Source organism: Plectropomus leopardus, chromosome 7 (assembly GCF_026936395.1).
Source record: "Plectropomus leopardus strain MGB_pleo_1.0 chromosome 7, ASM2693639v1, whole genome shotgun sequence".
Taxonomy (NCBI): Eukaryota; Metazoa; Chordata; class Actinopteri; order Perciformes; family Serranidae; genus Plectropomus; species Plectropomus leopardus.
In genome coordinates, this window is record NC_142182.1 from 8,190,865 (window position 1) to 8,206,349 (window position 15,485).

Here is a 15,485-nt window from a genome sequence, read left to right on the forward strand (position 1 = left end):
TTAGCTCAAAACAGCACACTGTGTTACTCAAGGCCAGTTAGGACACGTCTTTTGACTACTTTAGATCCAAAATATTTTCTAATTTAATCTTCAGCGTCATTATTTGTTGCCCCCAAACACATGAACTCTTTGGCAAGTGCATGTCTCTCCCATTTCCACCTCCATTGATAATTGATCTCCATGTAGCCAGCCTCAGCTCTGCAGTCAATTGAGGATGGCCTGTCAGACACCAGTGGCTCTATTTCTCTGTTAATAAAGAAACATAACATTATGTTAATCACATTGTCAAATTGCTTAATACAAGTTTGATTTAGCATTTAGCATCAATGGCACACGTTGCTGTCGTAGGCTACATTTTAATTTGCCATGTCATTATGAAAAATGCTTGTTCAGCTCCTTTGCATGAACTTAAACTGGTTTAAAATTGTACACCAGAGTGGAGCAGCAAAACCTGACATTGACCCAGCAGTACTACAAATATTTTTTGTGATGAAATATGTTGTAGAAATGGTGTTTTTACTAGTATGTCCTAGTCAAGTTAGAGGTTAAATGGAGAAGGTTGAAATGTCTGGGTCGTCATTATTATGGTCTTGTCGTTGGAGGCCATTGCTTGAGCTGGATTGCATCTATAAGTCCCACAAGAATGTAACCTTTGTAACCTAGGTAAGGCTTTTTAGCCATGGGCACTTAGCCTACTGATGACCTCGTAGTTGGACCTGCTTTCTAGTAAGCTTTGCTCTTTGAAAAGATTTGTTGTGATCCCTCCTCCTTCTCTATCTCCATGTGTTTGTGATGGTTAAAGTGGAATGCCACCTGCTTGATCAGCCCGAGGCTAATCTACAACCCTCATTAGATACCTTTCTTGTGAGCGGGACCTTTACCTGTATAATTTGGCCACATTCTGCAGCCCATGGCGGCTTTTAACAGATTCCATTTCTATCATATACAATACTATACAGGAGTCTATATCTCACTATGTATAAGCTAGACTTGGTCAGGCTTCCAGCAGAAACAAAGGGTCAGGGTGCTTGTTTAACTGTCTGTGATGGTAAATGCCCTTTTTCAACTGACCTTTCTCTTTAACTCCAATGGGATGGGGGGGGGTCACGACTTTCTTAAGCTTGTTTGTGTTCTGTACACCAACAATGACCTAGATTCTGTACGTTGTAAGTTCTTTTGTTCAACTTCAACTTGACTAGCAGGTCGCAGGAAATGAGCCAATTACCTGAGGCAGTTGCCTGGCTGTTCTCATGTTGACTGAGTTGCTGTAAATGTTGTGTTGTTGTGACTCCAGCTGACATTTGCATTCAAATGTCAAGTCATACAAATGTAATTGATGTGTCAGATTTTTACCTGGCAGTTTTTTGTTATCAAGTAATGATTTTCATATTTGTACTTGTCAGTTTCCCAATACATGTACATAAATGAGTGGAAATTCTATCAGTGCTTGTACTGTTTACAGCACAAGAACAGTTAATTAATTTGGATCTGTAATAAGCATTTCTTCAGTTCAGCACAAAGGCCAAAGAAAGCAGTTTAATAAGAAATTAAATGCCCACCAAAATGTCTCAGAGCCCACAGTGACATCTTTAAATTGCATGTTTTGACAACAGTCCACATCACCTCTAATTGTCACGTACGGCAAAGAAATGCAGCAAATCTTCACTAGTGAGAAGCTTTTTGCTTTGCTGAATTTTTTGCTTGAAATATGTTAGAAACACTTAACAGGCCATCCAAATAGTTACATTTCTTTAGAACAACTCATGGATTAATTAGTTCATTTGAAGAGTTTGGGATTTTTTTTGTAATTCACCGTTCTCCTGAAGGGTTTGTAATGTGGAAGTTGGCATAATGTTGTAATTTTACTAGCTTCTCTTTGTAAATAAGGAGTTGTCGAGATTTAAAAAGATGGACTTTTTGGCAGGTGAACTATCTCGGCAAAAGCAAGAAAACGTAGGTTTGCATCACCTCATCTCCCCTCATTAAATCAGAGCAAGGCAGCTGGTTAGGGATTCTGTGCTTGTTTGCATATGGTCCTTAATGAGATAAAAATTTGTATGAGAATTAATTATTTGTGATTTGTGTATAAATGTGTGAGATGATGGGATAAGAAGCCGCAGGTAGGAGAGGAGATGAGAGGGCAAGAAGAGAGAAACTAATCTGTTCAGAGGGGAAAAAAAAGGAAATTAGCGCTGGCTTGGATCCTGCCAAGCCCCTCAATACTTTCCTCAAGGGTTGGACCCTTAAGGCTTTCCTGCCTGCTTGCGTTCCTTTGTATGTGTGCGTGTGCATGTTCACACGCTCCAGCTCTTGCTTTGTTTCTCAGCACTACCTTCTCGCCCTTTACTGATGTTGCACCCTGTGGAGCCCCTGTGGCTATCCTGGAGTGTGTGTATTACTACATAATTGAGGTAAAAGGATAACCAGTTGTATGTGCTGGGTATTTGTTTGTGTGTGTGCGAGAGAGAACATACACTGTTTTGCGTTCATGCATGTGAATAAAGCAGCTTTGTTTGTATTCTGAAGTAGAACTTGGCTCTCAAACTCATGCAGGGGATGTGTGATTTTAATAATTAATAGATTTTCTTAATTATGTTTACTTCCGTTAAAATCTAGGGCATAATTTGTTAAAGAGGTTATGATGGGGATTTGCATACACTTAAATTTAGGTCGTCCTTTTCTTGCCAAAAAAAGACAAAAAGAGCTTTCTTGCAGCAATTTGAGCTGAAATACAGAAGAAAGAAAACATGGATAAGAAAGAAGGCATATTGATAAATGTTTGAGAAAGTGTGATTGTAGGTCAGAAAAACAAGGACAGAGGGAGGCAAACTGTTTGAGAATAGTTACTTGAAATAGAAAGACCAAAAAATGCAGAAGGCCAATGCACACAATCTGTAGAATCACACATGAACACTCTGACCCACAAAGAATTTGGAGGGCTGGTCTGACAGGCGATCACAGAGGGAAAGATCTTAACTCCATTTAACTGTGTTTAACCATACCATGACACAATAAAATATTAAATTTGTGGAGTTTAAATTAGAGGCCCAGACTCTGTTTAGATTGCTCATCACTCTAGTTTTGGCAGATATAATTACAGGTTTGAAAGTAGAGATCTGGCTGTTTTAGTTCCATTTCTGTCCTTCCAATTTCTCTTCCCTACTCTCTATTCATCCCTCAATCTTCCTCTCCCTCCCCTTCCCATTTTTCCTCCCCTTACTGTCTTAATGTGGGACACAACCTCAATTAAAAATAATGTATAATATATTAAAAGCCTGGGAAAGTTCAATCAATATTTGTGCTACTCTCTCTCAGAGTCAACAACCAGAGAAGTAAGTCTCAATATTGTGATTTCATAAAAGATAAAGTCTGGAGCTGCCTGTTTATACGTAGTTTTACCATTTGTTTTGTTAATCTGAACACAAGTTGACTGCTGAGAAAGATTGCCATTTACTTCAGGTCTATCATGTACCTCTAGTTGACACAGTTTTTGTTTGCTTACTTCACTTACGCTGGTAGGTCAAGGGGCCCCATGCACAATTACATCCACACTATTACTGGCTTCTTACTTGCATGCTTGCTAGTCACATTAACAATTTTGTTGGTACAGCTGGAGATATCTCTGTCAGCAGAATTCAACATGACACCTCCCCTAGGGAAAAAAAAAACAAATGTTAGGCAACACTTTATCCAGCTCGTAGTAAATTTGGCACCTATTCCTTACTGGATGAGATGCAAACGAGCCAACAGTTTTTCCCAATGAAGATGCCAGACCAACGAACAGCCTAAGCTTCATGTCGCTTGTTCAAAAAACTGTTTACCCTGGTTCTATATTTCCATGCACCTCCAACCTATTTTCAGAGCAACAGCAAACTGTTGCTTAGGTTTGATCAAAGTTAGATAGGCCCCCCTGTAGTATGTCTGGACAATTTTTTGAGTTCCATTCACCAGGGTGTATATTAGAAAGAGGTGTTAAAGAGCTTTGGTGTGCTGTCACCAAAAGAACCACCACGCCCTGCACTGATGACATGGTCCTTGTCGGGAACGCATAAGGACGCTTGAGTGTTGACACCACAAATGTTTTGAGAAGATCTGGATACAGCACTGAGGTGGGGCCCTGTTCATTCATATGAGAGCTGTTTGGTAGCGCATGAAGCAAAAAAAAAACTCTATTTCTGCAGTATGAAAGTACCGGGATCTTCCGCATTACTGGACCCATGAGGCTTTTGCACTAGAGACTTACAACGGCTGAGCACACCTAAGTGTGCCCGAGCGGGTAACTTCTGCCAGAGGAGCAACTGACTTCCAATTTAGCGCTTCACTAGCTTAAATGGTGGTCAAAGAAAATGTAATCATGCAGCTCTTTTGACTTTACAAATGTTATCAAACTGAATGGCTTAAATGTGCTTAAATAGTGAAAGGGGTCATTTAATGGGGGCTTTGGATGCAAAAAAAAAAAAAAATCATCCACTGATTTACAGATGTCTCTTTCCCAATGTAAGTCAATGGGAAAAAGTCTTTCTGGGCTTGTGGGCTTCATGTGACGCACCCAGACGGTGTATTTTCACTTTTGGCCACTGCGTAAAATTCGCCTCAGACCTGGCGTACTTCTTGGGGACTTGGTGGATCCTACAAAACAGTTGTCAAATGCGTCTCAGACCATCCGGGCAAGAGGTTTAAATGATCGGATCACAATGTGTCTTGATGGTCGTTTACACTTGTATTTAGCCCTGTCCACTTGATTGGATCACCCGAGGCGCATGTTAATACCAGGTATAAGGCTCTTAGACAATGAATAGAAGTCTGACTTTGTGGACCCACAGAATATTTTTATTTTGTTTTATACCCAAATGAGTTTTATTCTGTTGTAATGTTCTCAGTTGTGAAACACAAAATGCACCTATATACTCAGAGCATCCCCCTGGATGCTTTCTGTGTCATATAGAACTTCTTTCATCATTCATTGTATTTTGGACTGTCTTAGACCATAGGAATAACATATATGAATATGGAAAAAGGGCATATTCCTCTTTAAGGGTATAAAATCTGTGGCTTTGTCAACCTATATTCTACCGTGGCTTGTGTTGTGTGTTACTTATTGCTCAGTGCCCAGCTTCTCGTAACCCAGCCTCTGGAGTCCTTGTTGGACCTTTGCCCTCTGGGAATGAACTCTGACCTTGCAGTAGGCCTAAAGGCGCATTAAGAGGCAGACTCTGAATGACAGGGTGTGGTAAAGGTCAAAACTCACAGGTCAGTGGGGATCGGGGCGAACAAGCCCACTCCCTTCCATTATGTCTTTCTCCTCTGTCGTTCTCCAACATCCCTTTCTCTATCTCCATCCTATTTCGCCTCCTTTGCTTTATTCCTTTTCTCTTATGGACCTGGCAGCTTCTTTCACCCTCCACTCATTTATCTGATGTGTTTTTTCTTTTGGCTGACATTTCCACTGATTTATAAAATCACCAATTCTTTGGTAATTTGTAATTGTAAGATTTTAGTCTTAGTTGATTTGGCAGCTGTTTACTGCTGGTGGTAACAGTAAGTGTGGATTAATACTTCATGCTCCAGAGTACCCATGGTAGCAAACTCTCCTTGAGCAGCTATTTTGTCAGAAATACAACAGAAGAGCAACTGGTGTATCTGTTCACGGCACAACCAAACACATTCACATCATTTTGATAATGAAGTCAGTCAATAATTGGCCTCTTTCCTAGATGACATGAGTAACTCGTGATCTGATTTCATGCTGCAAACAGTGTAAGTAGTTTTCCACACAACAGCAGCGCACAGTAAAAGGACTCGCCTGCAGCTCTTCATCAAACAGCTCATTTTGGCTGCTCCCCTCTTCTGTTACTGCCAGTAATATTTCAAACTTACCTCCTGTCAGTTTCTCCGTATTGTTTATTGTTAAACAGTTGGAACTAAAGCCAATCCTTATCAATTGTAAACTTAAATTTGCATTCCTAACTTATACCCACCTCTGAACCTCTGTCCTCCCCCTCCTGCTCTCCTTTCCTCATCAACTGCCTTGCCTTCGTCTTTTCTTTGCTGTTATTTTGTTTTTCGTCTTCCCACACTCCCTCCCTGCTCCTTCTATTCTCCGAACCATGCCCTGTTGTGGCCTCCACACTCTTAAGCCATTGATTTACCAACGCAGGGACTTTCTTTGAGCTTTGTGGGTGTGAGTGACTGAATCTGTGCATTTGTATTTCTATTAAGGGCTCACTTTTTTCCCTCTGATTGTCAACAGACACATGTTGACTGGGGTGTCTATTCACAACCACTAATTAATACACACTCAGGACTAAACAATAACTTTTAAAAATGGTTGCCAGGCATCAACTTTTAATATACCTAATATTTTCAATAATTTAATACTATGCAGTTGTACTTAAACACTTTAAGTCAAATGCCAGCTCAACTAGCACAACAGAGCAAGCTACATTTCAGCTCAGTTGAGGAGGATGCCGTTTACTTTTTGCGCTTTTACAAACGCAAGCCTCTGGTCCATGAGTAGATGCTAGCTTCCCTCTGCACGGTGATATGGTTGGCAAGGGTAGTTTGGTAGAAAGAAAAAAGTTCCTACAAGCAACTGCTCACAACAAGGTCTGTGGATTATCTTGAACTATTTCGTGATTTATAGAAAGAGATATTGCTGTTGAGTTTTTCAGATGTTTCTTTCATTGTTTTGAGAACCAAAAGCCAAGTGCCATCTAGTTACATTATTTTGGAGAGAAGGCAGACATGTCTGCGGTTGATATCTCCAGCACTCAGCAACTCACAGCAAAACAATCTCAATTCAGAAATAGCACTACAGGAAAGAGGAAAAAATGTATTTTTGATTTTTGGGGTGAACTGACACTTTAAATGCCACTTATGCAACACATATCCAATGGCAACCTGGCAACCGTTATTGTTGAGCCCTGCACACTACTCGGCTTTTCCTGTCTGTCAGTTACACACACACATGCAAAGCGGTAAACACACAAAAACCAAACAGCGGGAATTATGCAGCTGCTGTCTGCTGTCTGATTAATGAGGACATACAGTCTGTGAGATGAGATGTTGATCCCTTTGGGTACTGAAGTATTATAACAAACCCAGACTGCTGCGATAAATATGAGTGTGGGTGTTCACGTTTGACCGTAATTCTGTTTATGTGTGTTTGCTCTCGAGGACTGCCTGAGGACAAGGATATTTGCAAGAGGTTTGAACAAAATTGATTAGAATTCTTGAACGTAATAAGGAGTGATGATTGAGACTGTTTGTGGTCTGATGCTAATGAGGCTAGATTAGATATTGTAAACACTTGTTGCCATCAAGTGACTTAGAGCTGAAGTCATGATGAGAACTGAACAGGTTGAGGCCCTGCTTTGAATTCATGACTCAAAGACTTCTTCATTCATTGTAAGCAGAGGAAAGTTATCAAGTATTCATGAGGAAAACACAAAAAAAAATCATATTTTATTGTATTTTTGTTAATTTTAATTAGATTATCATCTGCATAGATGCATGAAATACTTACAGAATGATTAGAGGGAAGAAAAGAGCTGCATGACAGTACTTGCTGGAGAGTCTGGCATGTGCCTTACTCAAAAACACTTTACTGTATGTATATCTGATGACACTAATTCTGCATGTTTTTTTTCTTTATTACCCCAAAAGCACAAAATCTAGATTTTTTTAAACCAACCCACATACACAGTCCTTTGTCTAAAAAATACTTATTAAACAAACAAATGTGTGCTGCAAGTAGCCCCTAATAAATGCACTATTTATCTCACTTTGAATAATGTTTGCTAAGACCTGCAGTGACCAGTAACCTTGTTTTAAGGGCATATGTCTTGAGTAGGAACCAGTGAAATGGGGGCTGTTGAGTTAGCAAAAACAGCAAGTATTTGCGCTTCTGGTTACAGTCTTTTCATGGGATTATGGAGAAATACTAAAAACAAGCCTTATCCTTTTTGTTAACACCACTTTGTTAAAGGTTCTTTATATGACATTCAGAGCATTAATATAGCAGCAAACCACTTTTTGCTATGTAAAGATACAGTGGCCTACTGGTGTCCTGATCATAGAATGAAGTCAAGCTACATCTGTGTGAGTCTGTGTGTGCTTTAGTCTGAGCTTCTCTGTGTTTTGCTGTGGTAAGCCAGTTCGACCACATATGGCAGTTGTTCAGCGCCATTTCGAGTTAGCATCATTAGCTGCTAGCTGCTGACTCAGCTACCTCCATGGTGAGAACGGACTGCAGGCAACTCATACACTCTGAATTTACACGCGTAGAACCCCTTTAAATAGTTTGTTTAATTGTATAGTAATATAATTAACTGGCTTTACTAGGTCAGATGAGAAAAATTTGGTCTTCAGTAACACATGTCTATGAATGTTCATGCGTCTGAAAAAAAATTCTGGTAGATTGTTTCTTTAGCTGTTGTTCTGCTGTTTTAACTTTGCTTTTTTGTGAGTGTGTTTTACAACATTGGCTCTACTCCTCAATCTTAGCTCTACTCCTGTCAGTGTTTTTCTGTATGTTGTGTTTCTTTAACCTCATTATCTATTTTCCTCCATCACTTGGCCTTTGACATTTCTCTGACCTCATGCCAATCTAATGTTTTTCTTTCTTTGACTGCACATACTGACCAAAATACGAGAAGACATGATATGTCTGTATGACAGATAATAAGAATGAGAAGCAAAACAGACTGAAGTGTGAACCTTTCAGACGCAAACATTTTTGCACCATCAGTTTAGATATTGTCATTGTGCCACTGATTTTACAAGGATTTCATCTGACATCTGACATTGAGGTAATGTTAGAAAGAAGTGTTGAAATTGTAGCATACGAGTGAAGTAAAAGAGTTTTCTCTTGTGACTTTGTTCTTTGGTTGAGTGTTTTTCTTTTTAAGTGGACCACATTCTCTCTGTGGAAATCCCCTTGTCTTACTCATAATCATTGCCTCCATATTTCTGTCTATCTCCTCTTTTGTCTTCATCTTCCCCACTGTTTTTTCTCATGGATATTTTTTTACGTCTGTTGTATGAGTCCGGGCAAAATAAATGAGCTGTAGTTAATTGTTATTTTAGTCACCACATTTTAGCCTAGTACAGCCAAAATGATACAAGACCTAATTTATCCAATAAATCTTTCGTTCTAGTAGAAACATAGTAGGTTGTTCTTTCAGGCCAGTCAGATCAAACACTACAAGGTGGTTTATTCTTCATTGTAATAATACCCTTAATTTAGCCTCTTGAGTTTGGAAGAATCATTGGACGGCTGCTGAGGGCTTTGAACTATAAACAACTTTGATGTTAGAGATGAGCTAGACTGATAAAATAACTACATGTCCACACCCCTGGCCTCCGTCTGCCTGGATAAACCTTGTTAAACCCATTTGAATAAGAAACTAATACCTTTGTTCTGTGATTCAGCCTCAAGTTCCACTTACTTACCTACAATTTCTAGTGAGAAAAAGTTGCAGAAATTGAATTGTTCTGGGTGAAATATTTATTTTTTGTCTGGTACCATACATACATAGCAAAAAAAAATGTTTTTTAAGACACAAGACTAGAATCATATGCAGTGCAATCCTATTTGGATTCTGATTTGTTTTTCATTCTTTTGGCCTCAACAGTGGATGTCAAATGGGACAGTGACTATGAGATTTTAAGTGCTGTATGGTCTCAGTCAAACATTAAAAAGCCAGCAGTATGACAACATTCACTGATCTACTGCATTGGTGTTTGGGGGGGTGCACAATTGTGTGTATTTTTGCACTAATATGTGCTTTTATTTAAGTAAGAGAATCTGTGCTGGAAAGCTGTCCTTATCTTTGTTTTCCCTTTTGTCAAGTTGTCAGCTTATCTCTAACTGCACTTCAACATGTGGATATTATTGCGCCATTTTTCTTTTTTCTCTCTTCTTACTCACTGTTTTCCTACTTTCTGTCCCTCTCATCTCCGTCTCTCACCTTATACTTTTCTGTTTTGATATAATCATATCTTTTTCCTTGTGTTTCTCTTCTCTGCTCTTTATCTTGTTGCAGGCTGCACCCAGTACTAAAAGTTAAAACAGTCCTTTGTGTTATGTGACCCAACAGTGTGCAGAGGAAGGACATGGGATGATGGGAGGTTGTTCAGGGTCATGTCCAGTAGGCTAAAATAACAAATAACTGGACCATCTCTCACTGTTGTCTCACTGTTGACCAGCCAAAGATTATTTCCTTCAGTTCAATAGTGGTAAACTGCAGCAATAGACTGATGATTTGTTGGTAAGAGAATCTTGCATCAGCATTGTTACTGTCTTTCCACTGACTTTAAATGCCAGCTTTAAATATCGGTTTGTGTTGTTTGAAATGTTAAAAAAAAACAAAAAGATTTTTTTTCAAAGACATGTCAAATAATTGTTGTGCCACTTGGTGACAAACACACTGCACAAATCACAGGGATAATATGGCCTTAAATGTAAATAAAAGGAATGATGAAAGCAATCTCAGCTAGAACTGCCTGGAGTGAAATCTGCATGAGGTGCTCACACTCTCACCACAAATTCTTCCTTTATAAATACAGGTCTATACGTAGGAAAAGATGCATGCATGGTTTTTGTGCATGCATATTGTTTGTACATCTGGCCCCTGGCATGACCTATAGTCACCATAAAATCCAAGTCAATTTGGCATTTGATTGATAGATTAAATAATTATAAATAATGATCTGAGTTATGCCTTCACTCAACTGACTGTATCTGTACAGTCAAAGCATTCTCTTTAACACACATAATTATCTCCCCCAGGCTCAAGCCTCGAGTGGTTCATGCATTTTATTCGTGTGTGTGCATGCATGAGTGTAAGTGTGTATTTTTCTGTCTGCAGCTTATACCGCAAAGTATCGGAAAAATTAGCCTCATATTTTGTGCACATATTTCTGACTGTATCCTGAAGGACGTCTTGTAGTTATGGTGATTTGCAAATGTTAAAAAAAAAAACAGTTTAATTAACTGTTCAATACTATTATTGACTCCTGACTCCTTACTGTTCCCAACTGGTCAGTAGGGGCTGCAAGTTTTTTTTTTTTTTAATCGGCTTGGCTAAATTTTGGCTTTGTAAAACATAAATAAGGAGTTTATTTTTCATGAGCTTCTGAAATATGCTGTGGCACATCTTGAATAATCTTGAGTGGCTGCGATTAGCTCCTTTGGCCACCTTGCAGAAATCTGCATTCTACTGAGTGCACTTTTCTTCTTGATTAAGGTGTTTTTCTGATGTTGTGCTGGTGGCAATCCTGACAAGACAAATCAGATTCCAGTCTGTGTGACCTGAGCTCAGCATGATAGACTCTTATTACTTTGAAGAACACATTAAAAAAAAGCTTAATACAGATAGTTTAAATTTGCCTTTAGGTCACTGTGTAACTGTTGGTATTGCAATCTTGAGAACCGCTCCCTCTTTTCTCCTTACTCCAATTAAACCTAATGTTTTCTGGCTTGTCTCTTGTATTGAGCTCAGATTAGTTTTCCATTTTTTACTGACTGTGCAACATTTTCCTTGGAGAGCGTAGAGGCCATAATTTTCAGGTGTAGCATTTGAGTTACTAAGACATGTGGTATGAATGCAACCCTCATCTTATTTCTGTTTTGCTTTTGCCTTGGTGTCAAGGTTGTTGTGGAGTGGAGTTTTTCAATTTGTCTTCATGTGTATTTTCCCCGTCTTTATTCCTTCCCTCAGGACATTTTTGTGTCCATTTCTCCTTTTTTTCTGTCTACTTTTCCCCCTCTGCAAAGGATCAGCACTTCAAAGCTGCCATTGAGCAGTGTCAGTGAGCTCCCAGGCCACAGGATCTGCTGAGCCCAGCCTTACATTAGAGCTTATTCAATCCTAGCTACAGGTGTGCTGCCCCCGCCAACTCCCAGAGGACAGCAGGCGCTTCAAACACACCAAAACACAACCTTCAAAAGGCTGCATGTCATCAGCATTAATTCCTGAACACTGAGGAATCAGCAGAGTACTCTGTCATCTGAAACTGACTTTGAAAGACACACAGGGAGAGAGAGAGTGGGCAGTAAAACCTACACTGTCATTCATACCTTCTCATTATATCCCTGAGTCATAGAGAAACCCCGGAGCTGAGCTCACAGACAGTGACGATCCCAACTGCTATGTGTGTGAGTTGTTATTTAGCCCGTATGTTTTGATTTAATAGCTTAACGTTACAACATCACATGAGTTACGCAATTTTTTGTCTTTTTTTGGTGTCTGTCTGTAAATATACTGCACATGAGTGTGTGTCTTAAAACAGACTTTGAGTTACACCAATAATGACAACCTGGGCTGCCTGACACAAACACGACCCTGACCCCCTTGCTGTGTGTTCAAGCAAGTGTTGACCTGGGTCAATTGCAATAAAGTGACTGTGCATGCAATTCACTCACTCAATAAAAGAGTCTATAGTCATGCCAGCACGCAGCTCTGTGAGAGTATACTTAGGCGAAAAAGTGCTTTGAGCTAAATGCTAACATCAGCATGCTAACACATTCACAATAACAATGGTAGCATTCTGATGTTTAGTAAATGTATAGTTTGCCATGATAACCAGATTAGTTTAGCAACTGTCAGTATGCTAACATCATGTGCTAATTATAAATTATAGACCATCTTGCAGTGGGCTTACCAGCTCTGATGCCAAACCATGCCTTAAAACGATTGTGGGCCAGGGGCAAAACTTCAGGGGCACACATTTTCATTTAAGCATTAAATCAAAAATTCAGGGAACTGCCAGAATTACAGCAATCAGTGGATAACTGAGGACTTTGTCCTGCTGATGGCAGTAGAGGAAATCTCAGAGAATCACCAAATACACGGGTAGGAAGGCATTTGGTAGACTTAACTGATTGACGTGGTGACGAGGTGTCAGATGTAACCCTGTGATATGTTGCTCTGTTAATACTACCAGAGACAGCAGAAGGACTTAAGTTCTCACACTGGTTAATTTTAGCTGTTTGGCCCTTGATATCAATATTAAAGCCTGTAATTTTAAAAAGATATGTTCTGGTACACTTCACTGAGCATTTGTCTTCTCAGACTAGTGATTCACTTTAGTGTGACAGAACAACCTGTGCTACAAAAAGCTGCTGTTTGTTTTGGATGTGGCAGTTAAATTAAGGCTGTGTAGGATCCAGGGTTAATTCATTTGGAGCAGGTGCTTTGATGTCAAGCCAACTTCAGCTGAATTATAATGAGTTTAAACAGCTTGTATTGTTAATGCTATGACTTCACTTTTCAAAGTAAAGGCGGCTGTTTTCCCAGTTAGTGAACTGAAGTAGACCAGGAAAAATAAGAGCAAAAGCAACCGATTGTGTTTTTAGACTAACCAAAAAATGATCAGTGTCGACTAAAGGCCAAAATGTTTAACCCCACAACAAGTAAAATACTTAGGCCTGAGAAACAGAAATAAACTGACATAATAAAAACAGGTTGTATCACACACACTCTGTTTTCAAACCTAGCCATGCTGAAACTATAAAATTAGAAAGTAGTGCAAAACATAACTGTGCCAGTCCAGTGAAAAATATGCAGAACGTATAGTAGCTCTCCCTCTCTTTGCTTCTGTCTCCTAACTGCAGCTTTTCTCCAACTGTGCTTTATCTGAACAACTTTTGCAGTGTCCTTGACACTGGTTGGCTGCATGACATTTTCTACTGCTGTTTCAAAATCATTTTTTCTCACATGATGCATACTTAACCATTAAATGGAACATGACATCCTACAGTAAAGTGCTCCACGCAGTGATGTGGCTTTGTTAACCAGCGGTGTACTGCAGTTGTATACTAAAGATGAGACAACTCTTCTCTCCTTCTGCCAAACTAGACTGAGAAAGACTTAAAACATCATAGATTAAAGTAAAGAATATTGCTACAGGTGTGGCATTGTAGTTCAGTGCTTACTGAGACACAGCCAGAATGTCGGTCCAAATTAACTGGCCGCAGGATGTCTCCACCTTGCACCAAATATATTTTGAAATAGGCTGTGGCCCCCTGTGATTTTGTACTCTATAAGGGGCTTTACACAATTATTAGAGGGACAGAATATTGATATATTTAATTGTCTTAATTTACCTGTTGTTTTATTCTTTCAGCCTTGTGATAGTCTGGCGACCTGTCCAGGGACAGGCTCCAGCCCCCATTACAGCACAAGCAGTTGCAGCTTATGAATGTATGAAGTCATTCTGTGTACCGTTCTGTGTTTTCTCAAAAGCTTTTTCTTTTTAAAGAGCATCTGGACTTGTGAGAATGAATCTGACTGATGGGTGACAGCCTCAGGAGGAGTAGTAGAACCTGTACAGAGCTGAACTCAAGCAATAAATCTCACAAACACAAACACACACACACAGTCCCTCAGACCTTTTAATTACAACCTTGAGTCATACAGAAACTGTGCAGGTGAGCTCATCGGTGTTAATGCATCTGTAGTTTGTTTGAGCGTGCACATGCGTGACTATTTTGGATCTATGACAACACATTTATACCTATAATATAAAACTTATATATGATGTCAGTTCCTTTGGCTGTAGTCAGACAAGAGAAGTGTGGAATTGCTAAAAATGGTTTCAATTTGGTGTCAATGGCAGTGAACATATTGTCAGACTTACAATAGTTGACTAATTCCCCGTCTTAATTTGTTTCAAAATGCCATATGTTCCTCTCTAGTTAGTCTTTGGGTGGGAGACGACGGGAGATGTGCTGTGACATGTCAGTGTTTTTGAAGTTTGGCATTTGGCTGTGGAAGGGAACCTCTCCTTAACCGATGTCTGACAGTGATTGAGATAGATCGGAGGGAGGGAGGGAAGGAAGGAGAGAGAGAGAGAGACATGAGGCAAATGGAGAGAGCCATGGGCTGTAGGAGGTGGGGAGGGTGTGTCTGGGAAATGGAGTTGTTTTAACATCAAAGATAACCCTGCTCAGGACTCTGCGAAGACCTCACATTAGGCCAGGAGACACTGCACTTTATCATTGCCTCTTCCTGTTTGGCAGAAGCTTTATCCTTGAGGCTTGTGTTAAAGCACTGATATAGACTGTTACAAATTAGAAGTCAACATCACCTCCCGGCCTCCCACGACACAATCCTGCACACGGACTAACGTCTTGGCCTCACTCTGACCCAGTGAGTAAAAACATACAAACTAGACCTGGCTTTTCCAGAATCATTGATTATAATATTGTAAATTTTGGTCCAGTAACTCACTAGTTCAGTCTGACTTGATAGACATACATGGCAAAGACTTAATAACTTACTTTGACAAAAGATGAAAATAGTCAGCTGAAAATTAACAAGCAGTTGTATAACTGTATTTACCAGTGACAACAAATCTCAATTTTATTGGACATACTGCTGGACAGAAGATGCTGTTGGCTAGAATGGCTAAACTGGGTCAATAATTTCCAAATTACTGTAGATCTGACCCAAATAGCAACTTCTGCAATGTTTGAAAGT

General features: G+C 39.6%; 1 protein-coding gene across 2 annotated transcripts in view; it reads left to right on the forward strand.

The window, feature by feature from the left end:
• LOC121950580 (uncharacterized) overlaps positions 1 to 15,485 on the forward strand; it is a 64,786-nt gene that overhangs the window by 22,611 nt on the left and 26,690 nt on the right. The gene's annotated exons all lie outside the window — the stretch shown is intronic.